Raw genomic sequence first — 21861 nt, forward strand, 5'->3', positions numbered from 1 at the left:
GGAGATAAGTTGCTCTCTTAGAGATGTGGGGTTTGTTTTTATTTGTTTAGTTTTTAACAGAAATGGTTCTCTTTGAACCAATATTATTTGCAGATGTCTCAGTGGAACTGGTAAGACAACCTTTACCCTGTTTTTGAAAACAGGGCATACTTGTGATAATTATGGATTAAAAAGACTTAGTTTTAAGCAGTAGGCTTCTGAATTGTTTCTGACTATTAAGCTTCAGCATCAGACTACAATGTAGAGTGAGTCATACCAGCATTCTGAAAATATATGTTGAACTTAAACATACTGAATTTTTCCAATAATACCTAATTCACATATGTTGAAACTGATTTACTTTCTATATAAACTTGAGCTTTTTCTGCATCAACAGAGGATTAATTATCCATTGATCTGATTTAATATCTATACACATTCTATTGCTCTGGTAAAGGACTTTCTGCATTGGCTTTATTATCAGAGTGCAATTATTCCCAGTTTCTTAAAGGGAGGTCAAAAGCAGGCTCTGTTTAGCAGCATGGCCAACAGTCTTTTTCTCCTTGCTCAAAAGAGCTATCCCACTAAAAATCTAACAAAAACATGCTCAAAACCATGAAGCTGGTATCATTTGACCCTAGTTTCACAAGTACATGGTACATATTAACCTTTTGTAAGTGAGAGGAATCCAGCTGAACTAAATTGAATGTACTTGATATTATTTGGGGCAGAGAATAATAACAGAAACAGAAATTATTTATTGTCTAAATAAACAATTTGCATGTATCTGTCACTGTGATTAAGAATAATGTATGGGAGATGTTCTAATGCCAGTGGTGATGAATAAAGTGAAAAATAAGGTGATACGATACAGGAAAACTTTAAAGTTCTGAAACTTCTCAGATAGAGTCCATAGTATCAATATAAGTTTCTAAAACACTGAATCCTTGTTAAAGATAAAAAGCACTTAAAAACCCCACCCCTTATTTTAAAGTAGAAATTTAATATTTGAATCCAAAACCTAAAAGTTGCAATTCAGTTTAAAGTTGTACAGGCAAGAAAAAAGAAGAAGAAAAAAAATTTCCAAAACATTACATTATCTCAGCTGAACAAATAAGAAAATATATCAAGGTATAAAAGCTGGTTTTCCTTGGTTGATGCTGAGCATGTGGTAAAGCCATGTCAGGTGAATTACTTCTCTGAGAGGTCCAATCAGCAAACATTAAGTCAGTCATAAAATACCAAAATCAAGTTGGCTCATCAGAATAGTACTTTGCTTGTTCCATTTCATTACTCCAGTTTATCAACATTTTTCAATACAGTGAATGATCATACTAGCATGATGTCATGCTGCAAAATGAGTAATGGCATGATGAAATTAAAAATTTTTCAGAAGTAATTTTAGTAATGCAGTAGGAGCCCTAAAGAAAAAAGAAATCCCAACCAATTAGTTTTCAAATATTAGCAATTTTGCTCATTAGTCATGCATATTCAAATGTAGATTAAAAGAAACCTCATCTAATCAGCCACATTATGCAATTCTATTAAACATGTGACTCTCTCATCTGCCTTAAAAGCCTAGTTAGATTTCCCAACTTTTGTTTCATTTTTGCAACTAGTAAGTAAAGGAATAGGTTAAAAATAACCCTCTGCCTTGGTACAGGTTGGGAACCAACAAGTTGGAAAGCAGCTTTGTAGAACAGGCCCTGCAGGTCTGGCCAACAGGAAATTGCCCTTGAGCTAGCATTACACCTTTGCAGCAAAAAAACCCATGGCATCCTGAGATGCATTAGGAAGAACCTCATCAGAATCTTCTCAATGTATTTAAATAACTGGTGGAAGGAAATACAGAGGATGAAACCAGACCCTTTGAGATGGAACCAATGAAAGGACAAGGGGCAATGGACACAATTTGGAACAGGAAATCCTGTTTAAAGGTAAGCACAAAACTTTTACAATGTAAAAGTGATAGAACACAGGAACTGTCTGCTCATAGAGGTCTTCCAGTTTTCAAGAGGGGCTACATTCAAAATTCAACATGATGCCATTCTAGCTGAACCCTTTCTGAGTAGCAGCCTTAGAGACTAGCAAATATCTAGACGTTGTTTCCAACCTCAACTAATGTGATTCTGTGCGACCACAAAAAAGTTGCAATAACATTGTAGCCAAAGTAATATGTATCTAATAACCACATGTTAACTTAGCTTTTTATAAAATGTATAATAGACAAATTTTAACAAGGAAAACAAAAATACATTTTATAAATGTACACATCTGCCAAATTTTAAGCTCCTGCTCCTAAAAATGTCATTGAAAGGAAAATATGTCTTACTCAACAGCTATATGGGGGCGTTTTACCCTGTCTACAAAACAGCTGCAACAAAGCAAAGAAAGTCTTCAAAAGATGCACTGTATCCCCTGTGGACATGGAAAACAAAAATCATTGTAAAGGTCTAATTAAGGTGTTAATTATACAGTCTTTGGGTATAATCAAGAAGTATATTTCTGAAGGTGAATATTTTTAAGATAAAGTAAGAAACATACAGCTTGATGGCTTAAATGAAGAACAACTAAACTTTGAAATTGCCAAGTATCTAAAGCAAGGGTTTAGCTATATAAACACAGCCGTTAAGAGCATGAAGAAAATCGCATTCCTCCCCAGTGAAGCTGCACAAAGAAAATCTTCTGTGCACAGTCTTGATGTTTGGACATTATGTAATTTGGGAGGATCATTTAACTACAGAAATTCAGTGACACACCTACAAGATTTTTCTCCCCGCATGCAGTCACTACATTGGAATGTTGCACATTGGCATGGACCCGGATTAGGTCCCTTACATGTAACTTGAGTACAAGTAGCAATGTGCTTGTATTAATGTATCAGCTCAGGCAGGCTCATTACCCTTCTTAAATAAACAAACTAAGTTGCAAGAATGTTTTTAATCAATAGCAACAGTCATTCTTAAAGAGGAAATGTAGGTGCCTACAATTCAATTACGCTTGTTCATGTTACACACTCAGAAGAAAAGTTGTGTAAGTGTATATTTCACTTCTCCAGTTTTCCAACCACAGCTGATAAATGTAAATAAAGAATCATAGAGCATCCCGAGTCAGAAGCAATCACAAGGATCATCAAAAGTCCTACCCTGGCACAGGCCCACTCAAAGAATCACACCCTGTGCTTGAGAGCATTGTCCAAACACTTCTTGAGCTCTGTCAGGCTGGTGCTGTGACTGCTGCCCTGAGGAGCTTCTTCCAGTGTCCAAACACCCTCTGGGGGAAGAACGTTTTCCTAATATCCGACTTAAACCTCCCCTGAGACAACTTCAGGCTGTTCTCTGGGGTCCTGTCACTGCTACCACAGAGAAGAGATCAGTGCCTGCCCCTCCTCTTCCCCTGGTGAACTCATATGGCTTCCTGTCTAGACATAGGTGGCAGGTGTTTCTAAAATTTACTTATGGTAAGTCAGAGAAATGATAAGCAACTAAGAGCAGCACACTTGAATAAGCAGTGCAAAGCAAGCAGTCTTACTACAAGTTATTGCTCCACCCATAATTTAAAAAAAAAAAAAAAAAAAAAAAAAAAAAAAAAAAAAAAAAAGTCCTCCCTGCAGTCTTCTGAAATTGTAGTCATTAGCTACCAGGAAAGCAAAACTGGATCCTTACCAAGCACGATCCCCTGAAATTGCATAAACACACCCTCTTGTTTAGGAGCAAGAACTGCATACCAAGTTGCTCCTATCCTAACCAAATCCATGTGTTCTGAAGAGCAGGCTTGAGTTCTAAAGCACTCAAGATCTGACAATGTCACTGCTAATGATTTAAGAGGCCTAACAATTCTCAAACTGCTCCTCTATCTTGAGAGAATAAAACTCAATTTAGGGATTCATTTATCAATTCAGAGCATTTAAAGATTCTACTTTGAGAGAATCAGTATTTTTCAAATAATAGATATAATTTTAGAATTTTATGGGGGTTGAATTTTCATGACAAATTTAAGGCAAAATTCCCTGAAAGTATAAAATCAATGAATGCCTAATATATCATTTTAGATTCCAACATTTAGATTTTACTGCTATTTATATTTTTCTATGCAACTTCACCAAATGTGAAAAATTCCTTCAACTATTAAACTTTCTGTTCATTTCTTCAAATTTATCAAGTGTCTACTGATTGAGGACTGACTTACATGATGATAATTACCAAACTGCATCTAAAATAGAGACACCATAAATATGTAACCATCTCTGCATATGCAGATATTTCAATATCTTTCTTGGCAACAAAAGCAAAATACTCAACCAATATATTAAAATCTACCAGGTCATGTGTAGGTTTAAATAGTGAACAGCTCAGTTCAGAAGTCAGTTTCTAAAAGCCTGTTTGTCACAATTCACAATTGCTCTTCTAACATTTCTGTTGATTATACAGGAAAAGGAAATGACCTTCCTCCAGGAAGCCCTGGCTTTTCCTCAGTTATATCCTCAGTACTGGCAAACGCCTCTTCTATTCCAGTTCTGCACTGAAATTTTTTTAGCAGAAGTAGGAGTTGGTTAAATTTGTCTTAGACTGAGGTCCATAAAGAAACAGAATAATGGATTATGGCAATTATGTTGTGATGTTGAATAGAACTGAAATTCATTATTGCTAGATTTTCATATTGAATACATATAGAAATATTTTTCATTCAAAAGCACAACATATTTTTCTGAATAAAAGGACACATCATACGTTTAGAACTATGATGGGAAGACATTTTTATAAATCAGTGGTGTAGTACCTATTACAATCCACCTCCCAGGGTAACAACAGCAAGAAGTCTCTACATACTGAATACATTTGAGATACTTCCATAATTCTGTTTGGTATTACAAAAATACTAATGCAGTATTTCAAGAATAAACTGTCTAGCCTTTCATGTGTCAAGAAACTGTGCAACCACTTTCATGTACACAGCTCTCCTGTCACATTTTCTTTCAGAACACAGCCCACAGACGTGCAACTTCATCCTAATGGTAACGAGCATAAGTGGAAGCTCAGCAGTTCTAGGAGAAGCAGCAATTATGTTTATCACAGCTCAGGACTTGTTTCCCGCTTTTGAAACCCTGTTTCCTGTTTGTGCACACAAAGCACTAATCTTTTCCCACCACCTGCACAGCGTTTCTGCTGCTCCTCAACAGGATTCCCACAGCCTGCAAGTGCCCTAGCAGCATCTCGACAATGATCATGCAGCAGGTCTAAACAGTAGTCAACTTCTCTCACATCTTCCATTTGGATTTTTTTTAAGTGTATGATAACCTACACAAAGTTTATTCTGAAAGAAAGAGGTATCTAATCTAAATGGCAAGGACACAAAATGACAGATGAAAAAATTCTCAACACAAAAAGCCTAAGCAATCTAACTTAGATGTCACAGAGACTAATCCAAAACACTAATAACTACAGAAACCACCCCCCCCCCACACGTATCAAACTACTCCCTCCTCCAACATGTATTCAGATGGAATTTTATTTTTGGTCTCTGCAAGGTTCTTTGTTCTAGTTTCCTGCCTAGATTTCCCCTTTTCCTGTGCCAAGGCAAGCAGTTAAAACCAGGATGATCAGAAATAAACTTTAGAAGCATATGTTACTACAGTTTGTTACATACAGGTACATAGGGTAATTGTGTGTTTTCCTGACTATATACAATCAAATCCTACTGGAATTAATGCTGGGTAATGATAAAGGCAAGAGGAAAACCAAAATAATGAAAAATCCCCCAAAACATTAATCTTGCGGTTAATCTCACTTCTATGGATGTACTACAGAAGCTCTAACAATTCTCCTTTAATAGCTGGTGCAGAAAAATTATTTTAATACAGCTTTAATTTTTTGCAATGAAAATAAAAGTTAAAATTTCTTAAAGCAGCTTTTATATGCTCATATAGCAGGCCATTTTAATCATTGGCTACAATAGAAAATGCTTGTTGCACTTAGTAAACAACAAAACTCAAACCCAGATAAGTCAGCTCATGTTGCCAAAACGTTGATCCAGAATCTCTGAAATATCATGCACTAGATTTTAACTGTGACTCCCACTGACAAATGCATTCTTTTCCTAATTTTAACCCTACTCCCTTTTACCTTCTAACAGAATACAGGCATTGCAGTATTATGCACAGCTGCAAAACATGTAAATTCAGACTTCCAACTGCAAGTTTTGCACCTTATGGGCTTAATCATTCTGCTGCATCTGTATAATTTTAAAATATTTGAACTTTCATGCTGCCCACCTGAATTAAAAAATATCCTCCAATGGGTATTGCTTTTGCATTTTCTGTTGGGCGTGTTAGTGCAATTCCTCCCCAATGACACATGGTAGAAATTTTCAGTTTAATGCATGTTTAGCATATTACATTTTCCTGGAATAGTTATGGGAAAAGGAAAGAATTTTGCCTGTTTGCTACACTCTGTTTCAGAAGGAACCTTCTGATGGAAGAGGGCAATTGTTTTTTTTTCAGTTCAAAAAGGGTCTGCATTTGAAATGATTGGAGTGGAAAGAAATACAAGTAGAAAAAAAAATCCACCCTATAACCTACAGTGAATAAGGAGGTAGGTTCATTTTCTGCTTGTTTTTTTCTAACATGGTTCTGCCTCCAGGTGTATTTGGACTCTATTGAAACTATTAATTATTCAAATTTATTATTTTTTGTCATAAAAGAAAAAGAAAATTAAGACTAGAAGGCTGAAGTGTATCTTACATGTGGAGGTGCAGGTGGAGATGGGGTGAGGGGTGGAGTTGGAACACAGACAACAACTATATAGCATTAAATTGTTCTGAAAATAAACTATTTCCCAGGAGACAGAGAGAGACAGCTAGGGATCGAGTGGGTCAGTAACCCACACATCTAAGTGGGGAACATGCCTCCTTTTTCTGCCCACAGCAGGTGTTTTGGCTACATCTTTTACACCAGCACAAGTACCCCTTTGCCTGCACAATGAATTAAATAACCTCGGTGATCAGCCTGCAAACTAATCCTCCTAACGCACTTTAAAAACATCATTTTCAAATGGATGAGTGAGCTGAAGAGACCTGCTGCAAAGCTGGACAGATGCTCCGGATGATGCAAAGAAAGGACTGAAATACATTGCCTCAGGCAAGACTACCTTTTCGCCAGTGACATTTAAATTAACATCAGAGGACCATGAAACCACACCATTAAGCCTCCAGGGACAAAAACCTCAGTTTCAGTTCCTTAATTTATGCCTTCTTTATGTTTCTCTCTACAGAAGGATGAAGTGTTAATTACTATTCTAACCAGCCCCACTTGAACTCACTCAATGTCTCACCTACCTGAAAGAGAAGATGTAACCTCTACTTGGCACCTTATTTATTCTCCGAGCAGAGTGAATCTCATCCATACTGCATCATTAAAAATCTTGCTTGAAAAGATAAAATGTAACTGCTCAAGAAAGATCTTGCAATAGCCCAGAAGGAAAACTCCCTGGTCTGAAGCATATTCCAGTGATGCACTAGCAATATGTAATTTTAGTAGTGCTTTGATTTAGTAGTATGCTTTTAGTAGTATGCTCTGATTCTTAACAGTAGGTGGAATATTAGCCTTTTAGAACTGCAGAAAAAAGCAATAAATTCTAAATTATTGTGCATGCTCAGTGTTGCACTTAGCCTGATTTGCAGGGAAATACGATTATTAGAGATGACTGCAAGCATTTGCATATTGTCTTCAGCAGCTTTAAATTACTCTGACACCATAAAATGCAATATAGGAATATTGCAAAATAAGTAGATAAGGACAATTTTTTTAAAAATATGATGAATATGAAAGAATAAAGACTGGATGATTGCTAAAAAGGTAGGCAAAAACTATAATGCCTTAAAAGTTAAAAGCTACATTTGCACTTGAGATATTTGAGGATTTTTACAGAACAGCAGATTCAGTTAGGTTTTCATGCAATTAAATAAATAATGAAAAGCCCTCACAGCAACCCTCTGGTTCTTTTGAAGCACAGTGCAAGAAAAAAGTTACCATGGAAACAAGAAGCACAAAACTATGACAAAAACTAGAAAAATACCACTGCTTCTCAGCAGTTAAGAAAAAATACTAGCAAGGCTAGGAGTAATTAATTAATGTTGTCAGTCTTTCAAATATTTATTTAAATGAGTACATGTTACACATTACACAAATGAATCCCCCCACTAAAAAACCAAACCAAAGCCTCCCCCTAAAAAACAAACGAAGCAAAAAATCCCCAAACAAACAAAAACCCAAAAAAACCAAAACCCCTCAGTGTGCAAGCTACTTCTCCAAGGTGGGAAAAACACCAAAATCAATTCAAAACACGCAGGAGTACAGGTCTTGTAATTACCCTGCAACTGCTAAACACTGTGTTGGAAACAGATGTTCATCATGCATCTGTTTCTATTGATAGCATTTTGTTTCTCACATCATGTAGGTATTTCAGACAACCACACAAAGTTACAAGGGTCCTCTGGAGATCACCTGCTCTAAGCCCCTGCTGAAGCAGGATCAGCTGCAGCACACCATCCATTTCAGTGCTGCCTTTTTCTACAAACAAAATCAGACCCTGTTGATTTCAGAATCAGCTACTTGGTTAAATAAAGGTGAATACATAAAAAAAAATGGTCATGACAGGAACTAAACCTACTGTAAATTGCAATTGCCATTTAAATGCATTATCATATGGGAAGAGGGGGGAATAAAAAATCTATGTTTTTTAAAAAGTCAGGTAAAAAAGTCTCTATAATGTGACTTTCAACTCACTGGAATTATTTTTCTATTGCATAAAAATGTACCTGTCACTTATTATAATTGGTTAACTGTACACTGATATATTATTAAAAATAAAATACAAATATAACTACTTTTTGGTTTTTTCTTTCTATTTTTCTGGGCAAATGGATACTGTGGACATATCTTTAACTTACATATCCTGAAGGCATTTATATTTCAGTATTTCTGTGTAAAATTTCAAACATGCAATGTTTTCTTCTTAATGTATTCAATCAAAGTAATTTTGAATGTGTGCATTCCCTTGCTGTATTTCAGAATCAGATGTCTCATTTTCCCTAGCTTTTATTCTCTTTGTCACTTTTACATCCATTTACATACTACCTCTACTTCTTCAGTTTATTCTTAATCCTTTCCCAACCTTCTTGACTTTAGTTTTTGTGTGGTAGTTTCCTCCTTATTTTTGCTGGACCAAATTAAATATTTTCACCACGTAATTTGTTTTGCATTACATCCTGGCCTTTTAACTCTCAGTCATGAACACTCACTAATTTGCTTATCCCATGAGCACCTGTATATTTCTTCCAATTTTTCTTCCTTTATGTTTTTAAAGAACTTACAGTTAAAATACACAAAATTAACAACTTGTATTAAATACCTGTGTTACCGTAATTTTTACTATCTGATGTTTTATGACATCTGTCATAGCTAATTTTTGCCTAAATAGCTGTCTAAAATAAACTTCTCACATTTTTGTGTCTCCTGTTCCTACCTACTCCACAGTCAATCTGTATTTTGCTTACAATTTAAATTGAGAATTCAGTGTGGCTGATTTTATCACAACTGTCTTTGGGATAAATAACCTGCTCTAGGACTAGAACAACATGAACAAGCAGTAAAGGATATTTTCATGAAACAAGTCAAGGAACGGTACTTTCGCTTCAGAGCCTCTTTTTATTGATTTGTGTCAACAAATCCCCAAACATCAGCATTTCTCCACTTAGATTAAATTGTAAGGGATGTTTGAATGGATAAGCACTGCTAAAGGTATAATCCAAAACAGAACTCTTCTAATGAGTTCAGTGGACTCTGCATTAAACAGTATATCTAACCACAGACTGTTAATCGCTTCGCTTAATAACAAGACCAGATATAAACCCCACAACCACTGCCCTGAGAGATTCAGTTTAAATTAAATGCTTCTTAATTTAAAGCAGTACAATTTTTTTGTATGTGTATTTAAGTTGAAAGTGTTTGTGTTGATGCCTTTATATCATATATTCCCACTGTGAAGCCACCCATGTAACCCTTGCAGCTTCTTTGATAAACAAATCGATGGGTGAGTCGGGATTACCAGCTCATACACCAGGATAACATTACCCCTTAGAAACAACTGTACCATTTTCTCATTTTTTATTTAATATTATATACCCATGGTAAACACCTTGCCTAAGAGGTTCAATAAAACTGTCTATTAGTAAAAAAATTCCCAAGTATAAAATTGGAAAAACATCATAGAATGATCCAACTTACTAGAGATGTCCTCACTTGCACAAACACACATAATAGTATAAAATTGTAATAGCTTTTTCTTGTTTTATCAAAGTAAATAAAAGGTCTGGCAAGATCTGCCAGTTTTGGTAGGAGGAAATAATATTCACAACCATGATTTAAATACGGTAGCAGTAAGACCAGGTGAAAAAATTAAATCAGCTAAAGATTACACATTTGAAAGCTGGGCATAAATGAAACATTCATTATAGCCATGGTTGGAATTTGTATAAAAGAGACAAAATCTAGTACACTCTTCCTTTCGTCCTATATCTTGTCATCAATAAAGAAAATTTATCCATAGGAAATCCTGACCACAATTCTCATTGCAGATTCTTCCAGTACTGATTTGATCTGGAAATGTCTTCACTAAATAAAAAGTTACTAGAAACTGAAATTAAATTCAAGATTATAACACACAAATGCATCATTTGCAAGCATAGATACAGCTCAATTTAAGTTGAACAAAAACAATTTAAAAAACCCACCAAAGCCTGATCTCTATGTTACAATGAAGACCTAACAAAGAAAGTTGTTACTATCCAGATAAAGTTGCTATGCAAGTATTTGAAATCAAAACACATGAAGACTGTACTGGAAACACAAATGGAAAACCACAACTAGCCTGATGCAGTGCCAAGCAAAGCAATAAATCAGACTTAGGCCAAACCACACTCCAGAGAGTTTTAATTTATACCACAAACAGAAAAAGTTTAACAGGTTTTGGCCTATGCCAAGTGCTTTGATCTATCAAGATGGCTACAAACATAGATATAAAAGCATTTATATTGTTTCATAAACTATGAAACATTTTATTCAATGACTATACATAAAAGCCACTCCAGGCCTTTTTTTTTTTTAATAAATTAAAACAATACATTCTAGTTGTAGTTCTTCTAGAAGTTGTAGACACACAGAATTTCAAACAATTGTTTTTAAGAATATGATCAAAGCTGTAGAAAAATACCATCCTTTCACAGACAGTAGCTAAAACAGAAAACATGAGCCCATGTTAGTTTACCTTTCAAAACATTTTGCAGCCTATTTTCAATGGAGAAAAATACATTGAATTTCATATTCAAAAACCAGATGATTCTGTTTTAATAGCAAGATTATTCAGAGAAAGTGAAACAAACAAACTTGGAGAAAAAAATCTACTAAAAGCATTTCTCTGGCATTTTATGGTCTTAAGGGTTTTTTTTTTTTTCATAAATTTTATATTTCTAAAAACATAATGCCAACTGTGGTATCTAAAAGGAAATCATTATCACATATACAGATGTTTTAGAGGAAATTCCTCTTTAAGTATTCCCTTTGATGTGACTGTGCTCCCAAATAATCACTGCAGTCTGGAGCCAGAAGACACAAAAAGCAGACGGGTGAGTGTCTTAAGATCAGACTATGCTGAGCAGCACAGTTTAAACTCTCTACATTGCTCTGCTACAAAGTAGGAAACAATGTTAAGGAAACAGAATGAAATACTCAATTAACCTTTAGTGGTTATCTCCAACAATACCAACAACATAGCCTTTTAAAATCAAATCAATACTGTAATCACACAGCAATATAAACAAACTTTTAATACTATGACTCTGACTAGTGCTCCTAAAGTCAATTCTAGTGGTTTCCACTACACAATTTGTTTGGTTTTCACACTGAATTTTGTTTATAGGAACACATCATCATCTATTGAAAATAATAGTTTCTCACTCACAAACATTTTATTACAAACCACAGAGGAATGTTGTCTTTCCTAAGGCAAAGAAGAAAACAACCATACATGAGCAGCACATGTTTTTCAAGTTAAAAATCCTGCATAAGACTTCAGTCCTCACTAAAATTAAAGTCCTATGCTAAATTCAAGATGACATCTCAAAAAATTTCTTTAAATTACAGACATAGCTTGCCATAAACACCAGTCCTACCACCCCACTGGGATTTTCTTTTACTAGTTGCTGACAAACAAAAAACTTAGAGCTGTTAGAGGACTTTGCCTCAGCCATAAAAATATATACCAAAAATTAATCTTAGAGTGGCAGTTTTCTTCATAGTTTTCTAGATTTCATTCTCTACAACTACCCATAGGAAGTCAAAATTAAGAGATACTTGAGCAGTTCAGTGCATTAGTATCTTAGAAATCAACAGAGAAGATGTGTCAAGGTTAGTGGAGGCAGCATCTCAGAGTGACAAATAATCAGGAGGGGAGGACATTAACTCATTTATGACTTGTCAATAAGGACAAACTCTCATTCACAACACTATTTTGCAGTAGGACAACAGGAACAAATCATCAGTAAAGGAGAATGTGAACACAAATGTAAGGAGTTCATTAATATTCAACTCGTGTACAAATTGGTTCTCATCCTTTCCTACAAAAACAGCTGTACGTACTAGGTAGACAAAGAATAAGGAACTAGAAGTAAGAAAAAATGTTTGTGAAGTTCAGAAACACATCTGCATAACTGTCACTATGATGAGAATGCAAGTTGGATTTATAACACAAATATCCTATGCTTGTATTCTTTTTCTTCTCAAGAGCTGGTAAACAAAATCATGGACCTGACTTTTCTTTGCAGAACCGAAGCAGAAAAGGAAACTATGTTTTTCTGACAAAATATTAATATATTTAAAGAAATCACACATGTAAAATATTAACAAACAAATATGTAAATAACAGAAAATTAGGCAAAAGAATATTAGGCAGGAGAAAATTGGGCAAAAGAATATCCTAGAGCTTGAGTTTCTCCTGATATTCAGGAACATCATCTTTTAGGATGATGTTACACATATAAGTATGGATCAGCAAAGCAGTCTCAAAGCCTACCTTGAAATATATCAGAAACTGGCCCCCTGACTTAAACATATTTCACTGCCTTGAACAAGAATGAAAAGAGTACAATATGTTACCCAGACATTTATCAGTTGGACTCAAGAACAAAATTCTGTTTTCACAAGACAATGAAGATGATAAGAAATCCAGATCAACAGTTAGGCTTCAGGAGAAAACAGATATTTAAGTATCTTTCATCTAATTTCTCATCCAGTGTTCTTATTACACAACACACTAGAAATGGCAGCAAGTTATATAGATTTCCACACTAAAAAGTGAATACTGGCAGGAGAGAGCATTTATGGAAGAGAATGTTTTCTTAGAATAATAATGCTTGAATTTACAAAATGCATCTGCCACATCACAAAGACTCATTGGATGGTATACCCCTTCCTGTTCACCTATTACTTAGACTAGGCTAGAATAGTGTGATTTGAAGTATAAAGATTAATTTAGCAAAGGTTCTAAAATTCCCAAACAATTCTCCACACTCTACTGCTCAAAAACAGGTAAAAGAGAATATTTAAAAAACATCAGAGGAATTTCTACTGAACAAGACAGTATAACACTAGCCAAGATACACATATATTGCATTTTACAAGACACTGTGAAAGTTTAATACACGGAGAATCAAAGTATTCTTTAACAAAAAGAAAGCAAGGGTCAGGTATGAATAAGAAACCATTTCATTTTTGAACAGAGTATCATTTAACATTTTCATAGAACTGAAGAATAATGTGACAGCTTTCTTCTTCAGTCTTGAAAAATCTCTTTTGCTCTGACCACATGCTAGTGATTTACACTTTAGAAGTCATAATGTCATCAAAATGAACTTGTCTCTTTTTTTAAATGGAAAATCCAATTTACCTAGGCAGAAATTGCTGAATGTCCCAACACAACTCCCATTAGTAGTGACACATAAATAGTAGAGCTTTAAATTACATCTATATTATTTTTAGTATTGGAGGGCTTGTGTTTAGCAGATTACATGCTCTAATGGTTCTTCAGCTTCAGAATCTGATGAATGACTTTCAAGTCTTTGGGAAAAATGAAGCACATAGATTTTACTGTGAGAAATAAGCTTAGTGTTACCAAGATTGTTCTCTCTCCACTAAAGACAAGGTCTGGAATTCAGTATTGAGATCACAGTATGAGATGTACAGGAAAATTCAGAAGCTGTCACAAGTAGTATACTGAGTGATTTGAGTTTCCTCTTAAAGGACAAGCAGACTGAAGACATTCTGCATCATTTCAGCTGTTTTTTAAACTGTTACAAATACAGAAGACACACCTGATGCCAGCATATCCATTATTTGTTCTGACAAAGGACTTGCTGCAGATCATTTTCGACAAAAGAGCACCGAAAAAACTGAAAGCAGTGTGTCTCATTCTTTTTGTCTTTAGAGAAACAGTAATAACAACAGAAGATGTAGTGCTATCAATTCTCAAGTCTGGCTGTATATGAAAATAGATTCTGCTTCCTTAAACAGACATCATTGAAAGGCATAAATTACAGAAGTTATTCTAATAAAATTTTAAAATATTTTTCAAAAATGCCTTAGCAAGTTTTCAAAATCCATTGAAAATCAGAAATGTTACTTAAGGCATAAACCTTGAAAAGGATCCTATGTAGCAGTGAGGAAGATAAATTATTGTTTAAGTCTCCCTACATGCCAGGTGAGAGCTTAATGTCTGTGGGGATGATTTTAATAAACAATAACAATAGGATTTCCCTGTGGGAAAAAAAAACCCGAAGAAAAAAAAAATATACTTTAAGTATGCAAATTAATGTTGCAACAGCCTCTGAAACTGTGACAACAGAATTCTAAGAAGCAAAAGCTGAAAGGAACTCGAGTAAACTGGCTCTGTTCCTGATAGTCCAAAGGTACCAGCCATGAAAAGAAACACTCCTAAGACACACAGATGGTAGAAAAACCAGGTCAGATTGGCTATGGAAAAGTTGTTTTCACCAAAATAACCACAAGGTAATAAAACAAACATTGAATATTTTCACTATTAAAGAAAATATTTATGACATGTAACTTAAATTTATAAACATTTTCTGTTTGTTTGTGATGGGCTCTGGTGAACATCATTACTTGGATTACACTAAAACAAACAGACATAATGAATATGGAAATCAGATCAGTAAGAATTTTCATACTAACTACCAACTTTCAGACCAACTACTGACCTCTTGAAAGCTCAGTGTACCACTTCATCTACAGCATGTTTTAAGGCTGCTAACAAGAGTAATAACCAAACTAAAATAAAAATGTTCATGACATCTGGAAAAATAAAGTTCTCATGGATTTGTTCAGCACAGAATCTGACATGTTCCAAAAAAGAGTATTTTTTCTAGTTTATGTGCCACCCATAAGTCTGATAACAGAATAAGCATATATTTAACTAAATAGATACACATGAACTATTCCCCCTTCAGAACTGATAAACAGAGACAAAAAAATCTCTATTACACAAAATTTGTAAATATCAAGTTCCTAGCCTCAACTATGACAATTACTGATCATCAAGATCAGCTGGCATGGACCAACATTCTCAGTTACTTACTTGGTTGTTCTCATTTAAAAAAGTAAGATGACAAATAATCACTGAAAGGGTTGGGTTGGAAAGGAATTTAAAGATCAGCTAGTTCCAAAGCCCATCATGGGCACAGACACCTTCCACAATGCCCCATCCAACTGGGCCTTGAACACTGCCATGAACGGAGCATCCATCACTTCTCTGGGCAACCTGGGCCAGTGCCTTACCATCCCCACAGAAAAGAATTTCTTTATAGTATCGAGCCTAAAGCTGTTCTCTCACAGTTTGAAACCTTTGCTCCTTGTCCTGTCACTATATGCTCTTAGTCCCTCTGTGACTTTCTTGTAGCTCCATTTAGGTATTGAAAGGGGACAACAGGGTCACCCCAAGCCTTCTCTTCTCCAGGCTAAACCCCAACTCTCTCAGCATTTTCTCATAGGAGAAATACTCCAGCCCTCAGATCATCCTTGCAGCCTTTCTCTGGAATTTCTTCAACAAATTTATGTCCTTCTTGAGCTGGGGACCCCAGCCAGGAAGGAGAGGATTTTTCAAATTGGCCACTGGACAAAATCCTTGTAAAGTCCTGACAGCTGAGCCATGCCATAAATTGTTCAGGGGTGGCTGACAGTGGAACAGAATGCTCTGTCACAGGAAAAACTACAAGTTCCAGCAGCAGAGCCACACAGTTCAGTGCCCAAGGACACACTTGGGCATGCTCAAATTTGCAGACACAGCCAAAGACACAAACTTTTTCCTCCCCATCCCACACCCCCTCCCCCCTTTCTTTTTTTATAACTGGAAAGGGGATTATCTCAGCAGTTCATGATGAGTTGAGATTCTCAGTGTCATCTTTGTTCACATCACCTTCTTTAGAGGTCTACATATTCAGGTTGTGCTTTTATGAAAAGACACATGCAGCATCAGCCCATAGGTCAGTGGTCTTACCTATTTTAACTCTTTTCTTGGGAACTTCTGCCAGGGATCACTACTATTATTCCAAAAGAAAAATAGCAACTCCTTATATTTCAGAACCCCCAATAGAATAAGCATTTTTGCTTTCTTTAGATATTTAAATAGGCCTTTGAATCTCTAATAAATTATCCACAAGATCTCCATAACAGATTCCTTCCCTCCCCCCACAATGCCATTGCATCTTAGTTCTTGGGATCATGGGTTTCCTTTCCCACTTTTGGAATGCCATCTGGTGTGAAAATTAAGACTTCTGAAAGCCATGCTATGAAAAAAATAAAATAATGCTATTCAATACTGAATTTGAAGATACAGACGAGCTTTCCTTTCTTTCCAAAACGGCTTTTAAACTTTCACAATTATGTTTATTACTTTTCATTCCTTTCTCAGGATTGCAATATTTCTTCTCTTTACTTTATTTGTTTCTGTTGAAGTCTAAAGGCTGAACATATCCTTTGGACATAATAAATGAAACAGGCATTTTTTGTTGACATGAAAAAACAGTGATCATCTGCTGTATATTGAAAAAGACTAGAGGATGAAATAATTTTTTTTAAGAAAATTGTGGAGCAGAACAAAGCTAAAAATTACAGAAAAAAAAAAATCAAATACTCCTGGTCAAGCATCAAAATAATGGAAATCAAGACTAAACTTTCTTCCTAATGAAAACTGTAGATACCTCATCCCCTCCCAGAAAGCAATTATAATTTTCCTGATTCATACAACCATGACTGCTAGGGTATTTCAATATAAAATTCTCAAAGTCTTCTCTAATATATTAACATGCTGCCCCTACTACTAAGCACCTTTTGTTACATTACTTCAAGTCATGAATTCTGATTAATTACTACTGATTTTCAGAAGCAAGACCTTGGTTTAGAAGCGAAATCACCATGCCATATTCTGTAAAAGCATGAAAAGAGATGGTCTGCTTCTTCTATAGTACAGTTACAATACCCCAAAATCAAATATTTGTAGATAAGAAAAAAAAGCATTAAAGGCTTTTGCACACTGATACCACAGAGAATTGCACATACACAGGAAGAACAAGATCCAAACAAACCTACAAACCGACACTTGGATGAAGGACTAGAAATACAAGTAATAGCCGCTACTTTGAGATGAAAAAGTAATGCTAGCATTAAAGCAGGTGCATTTTTAGGCCTATTTCTTCAATGCATACACACTAAAAAATAGAAGAAAGAACATACAGCCACAATCATTATGAACATGAGTCTGAGTTCACTCAGCTTTGAACAGAAGAACAGATTTTTGGATGAACAGATTCATCCAAATTCACCAGCATAGCCTAATACGGCAACAAACAAGTACCAACTTTGCAAATATCTAAGAACTCCTTGGCACTGACAGGAAATAACAGAGGAAAAAAATTCAAGGCACACAGTCAAGTATTTGTCCACATTGACTAGACAGGGTACACAGGTTTTATTAAAACAGACAAGTTTTTGAATTTCCCTGTGTTCTCATTTATGTTTACGATTTTTCTTCCAACTATTTGTGATGTCTCTGCCTTCACAGATATTGACTGACACGAATCTTAGGTAGACATCTGATTCTGTTAAACAATTAGAAACAATAGATTTACATTTACCAAATTTAAAAAAGTATTTCAATACTCCCTATTTTTGGCTTAATCAATGCTCTGTGCTTCAGTTGGACTGCATTGATAAAGGGAAATGTCTGGAGCAGAGTTATAAAAACAAATTTCCCTCCAATTTCCCTCCTTATCTGGCAGCTGTTAGAGTGCTTTTAGAGCTCTGAGTCCAGGTTTGGGTCCTCCAGCAGAACAAAGATGTTGACAAAGTAAGGAAGTTTATCGGGGTGTCACCAAGGCAGGTAAGGTTATGAAGTACTTGCCCTTAAAAGGGGAATTTGAAGGCCAAGCAACTTGGCCTCTTTCATCAAGACTGGATAACAGGCAGCTTCAGAAGGACCCCAAAACAGGTCCTTAATACCTACAAAGTCATAAAGAAGATTAACTTTTATGCTCTTTCCAGTGAAGTATGGTGGGAGGCTATCATTGAAACAAGCGGCTCTAATTAGACTTAAGGAAAACCCTTTTCCTACGGAGGATTCTCTTGCACTAGAAAATATTGCAGAAAAGCTGCACAGCAAGATAAAATCATTAGCATTCTTGTCTGCCTGCACAGCTGACTCTGCCTGAAGAAAGAATTTTAGAGATCCTCTGATACCCCTCCGAAACCAAATTACTCAAAAAATTGGGTTCAGAGTTTTCTTAACTTATTAATATTAAATTCTGTTCTTGCTTGCATTTAGTTTTTGTTGTGCCATCATCCCCACCTTCTCTAAAGGAAATTCAGTGTACTGCAGCAGTCTTTCTTGCCATATTCTGATACAACCTCTGCCTCATCTACAGGGCAAAGATTTTTCTCATAGCATCTATACAAATCTAATTTGTGAAAGTGAACCTGATTATTACAAGGAACTCAGGCTATAAATCTTGCCTTTTTTATATGTGCAAATATAATGTTGAAAGTCATCCAGGGATAATTTTCAATATTTAGACATCTCCTGGTTTTGAGATTACTGTTGTGAAGAAGGACTTCTATATCAATACAAAGGCCTTTAATCAGATGACAAAGATAAAACCCAGTGCGGACAAGTACAAGGTACAGCCTTGAATCTAAGTTATTCTTAAGGCAACAACAGACTATAAATAAGTTGTAACTTTTCTGATAACAAACCTGGTTCTCAGCGTCAATGAAGTATTTTCTTAATGGGGAAACACAGTATAAAGAAACATTGGCATGGCAGGTATTAGAAAAAGAAGAATATTCTGAACTGTAGGCTATTGCCCAAATACAAAGTTTTATTTTGACAAATCTGTCATACATACACCACAAAACTCCAAAAAGTAAAAAGCCTTAATACTTAAAAGAGACCAGAGACAAGTTTCAACAAGCTACAGCTACAATAACATAATAAAAAGATATAAAAATCATTAGGACTATAAGCCAAACAAGTTTTGTAATTAGAATTAAAATTAGTAAATAAATCATATGGCTTTAAAAAAAAGGAGAAAAAAATCAGTAAAAAATTATATGCAAACAGTAAAACAACAATAATTGTCTTGCTAGAAAAAGGTATTTTGAAAGGTTATTATAATAGCTTTACTGAATACTATAAAAGAATATTTACCCTTATGCACAAAAGAAATCTTTAATTTTACAGGTTTTATAATACAGAAGTATTTATGTATTTAGTGCAGAAGTATTTCTTGCACTATTTAAATTAAAAATTAAACTACTTAAGGGAAGTTTACTTTGAAGTTATACAGAACTATATTTTCTAGATTGTCTCAAGTAGGTCAAGTAGCTTTTGTAGAATAATTAGCAGGACAAATGAGATCATAAAAAGAAATACAATACTTATTAAAATTATTCCAGGACAGACTGGAAGATTACTATGTAAAAACATTGAGGGAATTTTGTTAGATTTGAATGCAATCTCCACTGTAGTGGTTACAAGATATACAAGATATACTAAAACATGAACCATTTCTGACTACAGACTTCCATCATACGTAGCAGTAACACAGATTAGAAGATAAAGCTGCTCTGCAATGTAGATATATGAAGAATATACATACAATTCTGAATATGTGTATTCTAAATTATTTCCTAGAATTTGAAGAGTCAATGATGTGATGGTAATTACTATCTCCTTTCTAAACAGTTTTCAAAAATGTCCTTTCCGAAAGCTTATTTGGAAACAGAACCACTACAGAATAAGAAGAAAAGCCCTTGCATGGAAGAATTGATGAATTAAAGAGGGAAAAGCCAAACTATCCATTCCCACAACAGAAAGGGATCATCCATAGTGTTACAGGCATATGGCCAGTCAAAAATCTGGAAAGTGGGAGCAGACAGTGCTGAAGATTCTGTCATTGTGATGATGGTTGTTAGGCAATGAAGATATATGTCACAGTGACGAACCACAGAAGGGTGACTGTGTAAAAGAATAGCAGATGTCATTCCATGTACACAAATGTGATGCACAAAGGCAAGAAAACAATTCTAATTTCACACAGAAAAATAATGGACTTAGAACTGTCCATTATTTCACCTATTCAAGTGCAAAATTTTGGACTATAATATAAAAAAGTTGACTCAGTTTAACAGCCAAAGAGAAAATCAAATGTTAAGAATTTCTAAAGGAATATAAACCAGAAAAGGGTGTGAGATGACATATGATGACATAAATGTGTGTTTGTATGTGGTGACCATATTGAACTGCAGTCCCTCCTTTTGCCTCCAAATGAAGCATTACAACTGGAAAAGATTCAGAGGACACAGTTAAAACTATAGGCTGGCTTCTAATACAAGAACTAATGTAAGTTTGCAATTCTCAAAATCTGGAAATTACTTCCGCTAAATATCCGTCAAATATCTGCAGAATCATGAAGGCACAGGAAACGGACTGATTCATGCTCTCTTTAATACAGAAAGTTTCATGGAGAAAAGTTTAAAAATGCTTTAAAGGGGATGGTGGTACTTTTGCAAGTGCTTGTTACTAAGTAGTAGAATTTCTGTCACCTTTGTATACACTTCACTTTAGCACAAATGGACTTGTAATGGGCATATTTCTGAAGGTAAAAATCTTTAAAAACTCATACTGATGCTCAGGACTTTAATCACAGATTTCAGCAGAACACAATCTGCTTATGTATTCACATTTACTGCCACATATACAATAAATACAGACATTCAACACATGGTATGGTCCTTCCTGAATACCGAAGTTTCTTCCTTAGGGAAAGCAGCAATCATTACAGAGCTTGAGCAAGCCATTATTGAAATACAATTTTATTTTACACATTGTCAGACCTTGTGTTAAAAACATAACTCAACACATGAAGTGTAATTTAAGGGATAATTATTCCGAACATCAGATTTCATTAATCAGAACAAGGTCATTGCAAAACTGATCAGGACAGACATTATGTCTTCTAAGTCATTACACAAGAAGATAGAATTGAGAAATCAAGATACATCTCTGTATGTCAGACGACAGAAAATGTAAAGTATGAATGCAGAGAGCTTGAGAGCTATTTCACTTAGGTCAGACAGATTCCCTCTTTTCATTTGGCTAGCAAGAACTTTTTAAGTTACCCTGAGTTTAAAGGAAGGTCTACCTACGTGAGTGTATTTTAAAATATAAATAAGTTTAATATATCAAGAAAAAAAAATCAAATTGA

At 35.0% G+C, this 21861-nt stretch overlaps 1 protein-coding gene and 1 long non-coding RNA gene across 9 annotated transcripts in view; one reads left to right on the top strand and one right to left on the bottom strand.

The window, feature by feature from the left end:
• Nucleotides 1–21861, bottom strand: part of NOVA1 (NOVA alternative splicing regulator 1) — a 140489-nt gene that overhangs the window by 57828 nt on the left and 60800 nt on the right. The window lies entirely within an intron of this gene.
• On the top strand, nucleotides 768–9330 carry LOC134551338 (uncharacterized). Of its 2 annotated transcripts, none has more exons than XR_010080559.1 (3): nucleotides 768–1916; nucleotides 6479–6569; nucleotides 6902–9330. It is a non-coding gene; the product is annotated as an uncharacterized LOC134551338 (long non-coding RNA). The 2 variants fall into 2 exon arrangements; XR_010080558.1 differs by having other exon boundaries at nucleotides 7248–9330.

This window comes from Prinia subflava, chromosome 5 (genome assembly GCF_021018805.1).
Source record: "Prinia subflava isolate CZ2003 ecotype Zambia chromosome 5, Cam_Psub_1.2, whole genome shotgun sequence".
In the NCBI taxonomy this organism is placed as follows: Eukaryota; Metazoa; Chordata; class Aves; order Passeriformes; family Cisticolidae; genus Prinia; species Prinia subflava.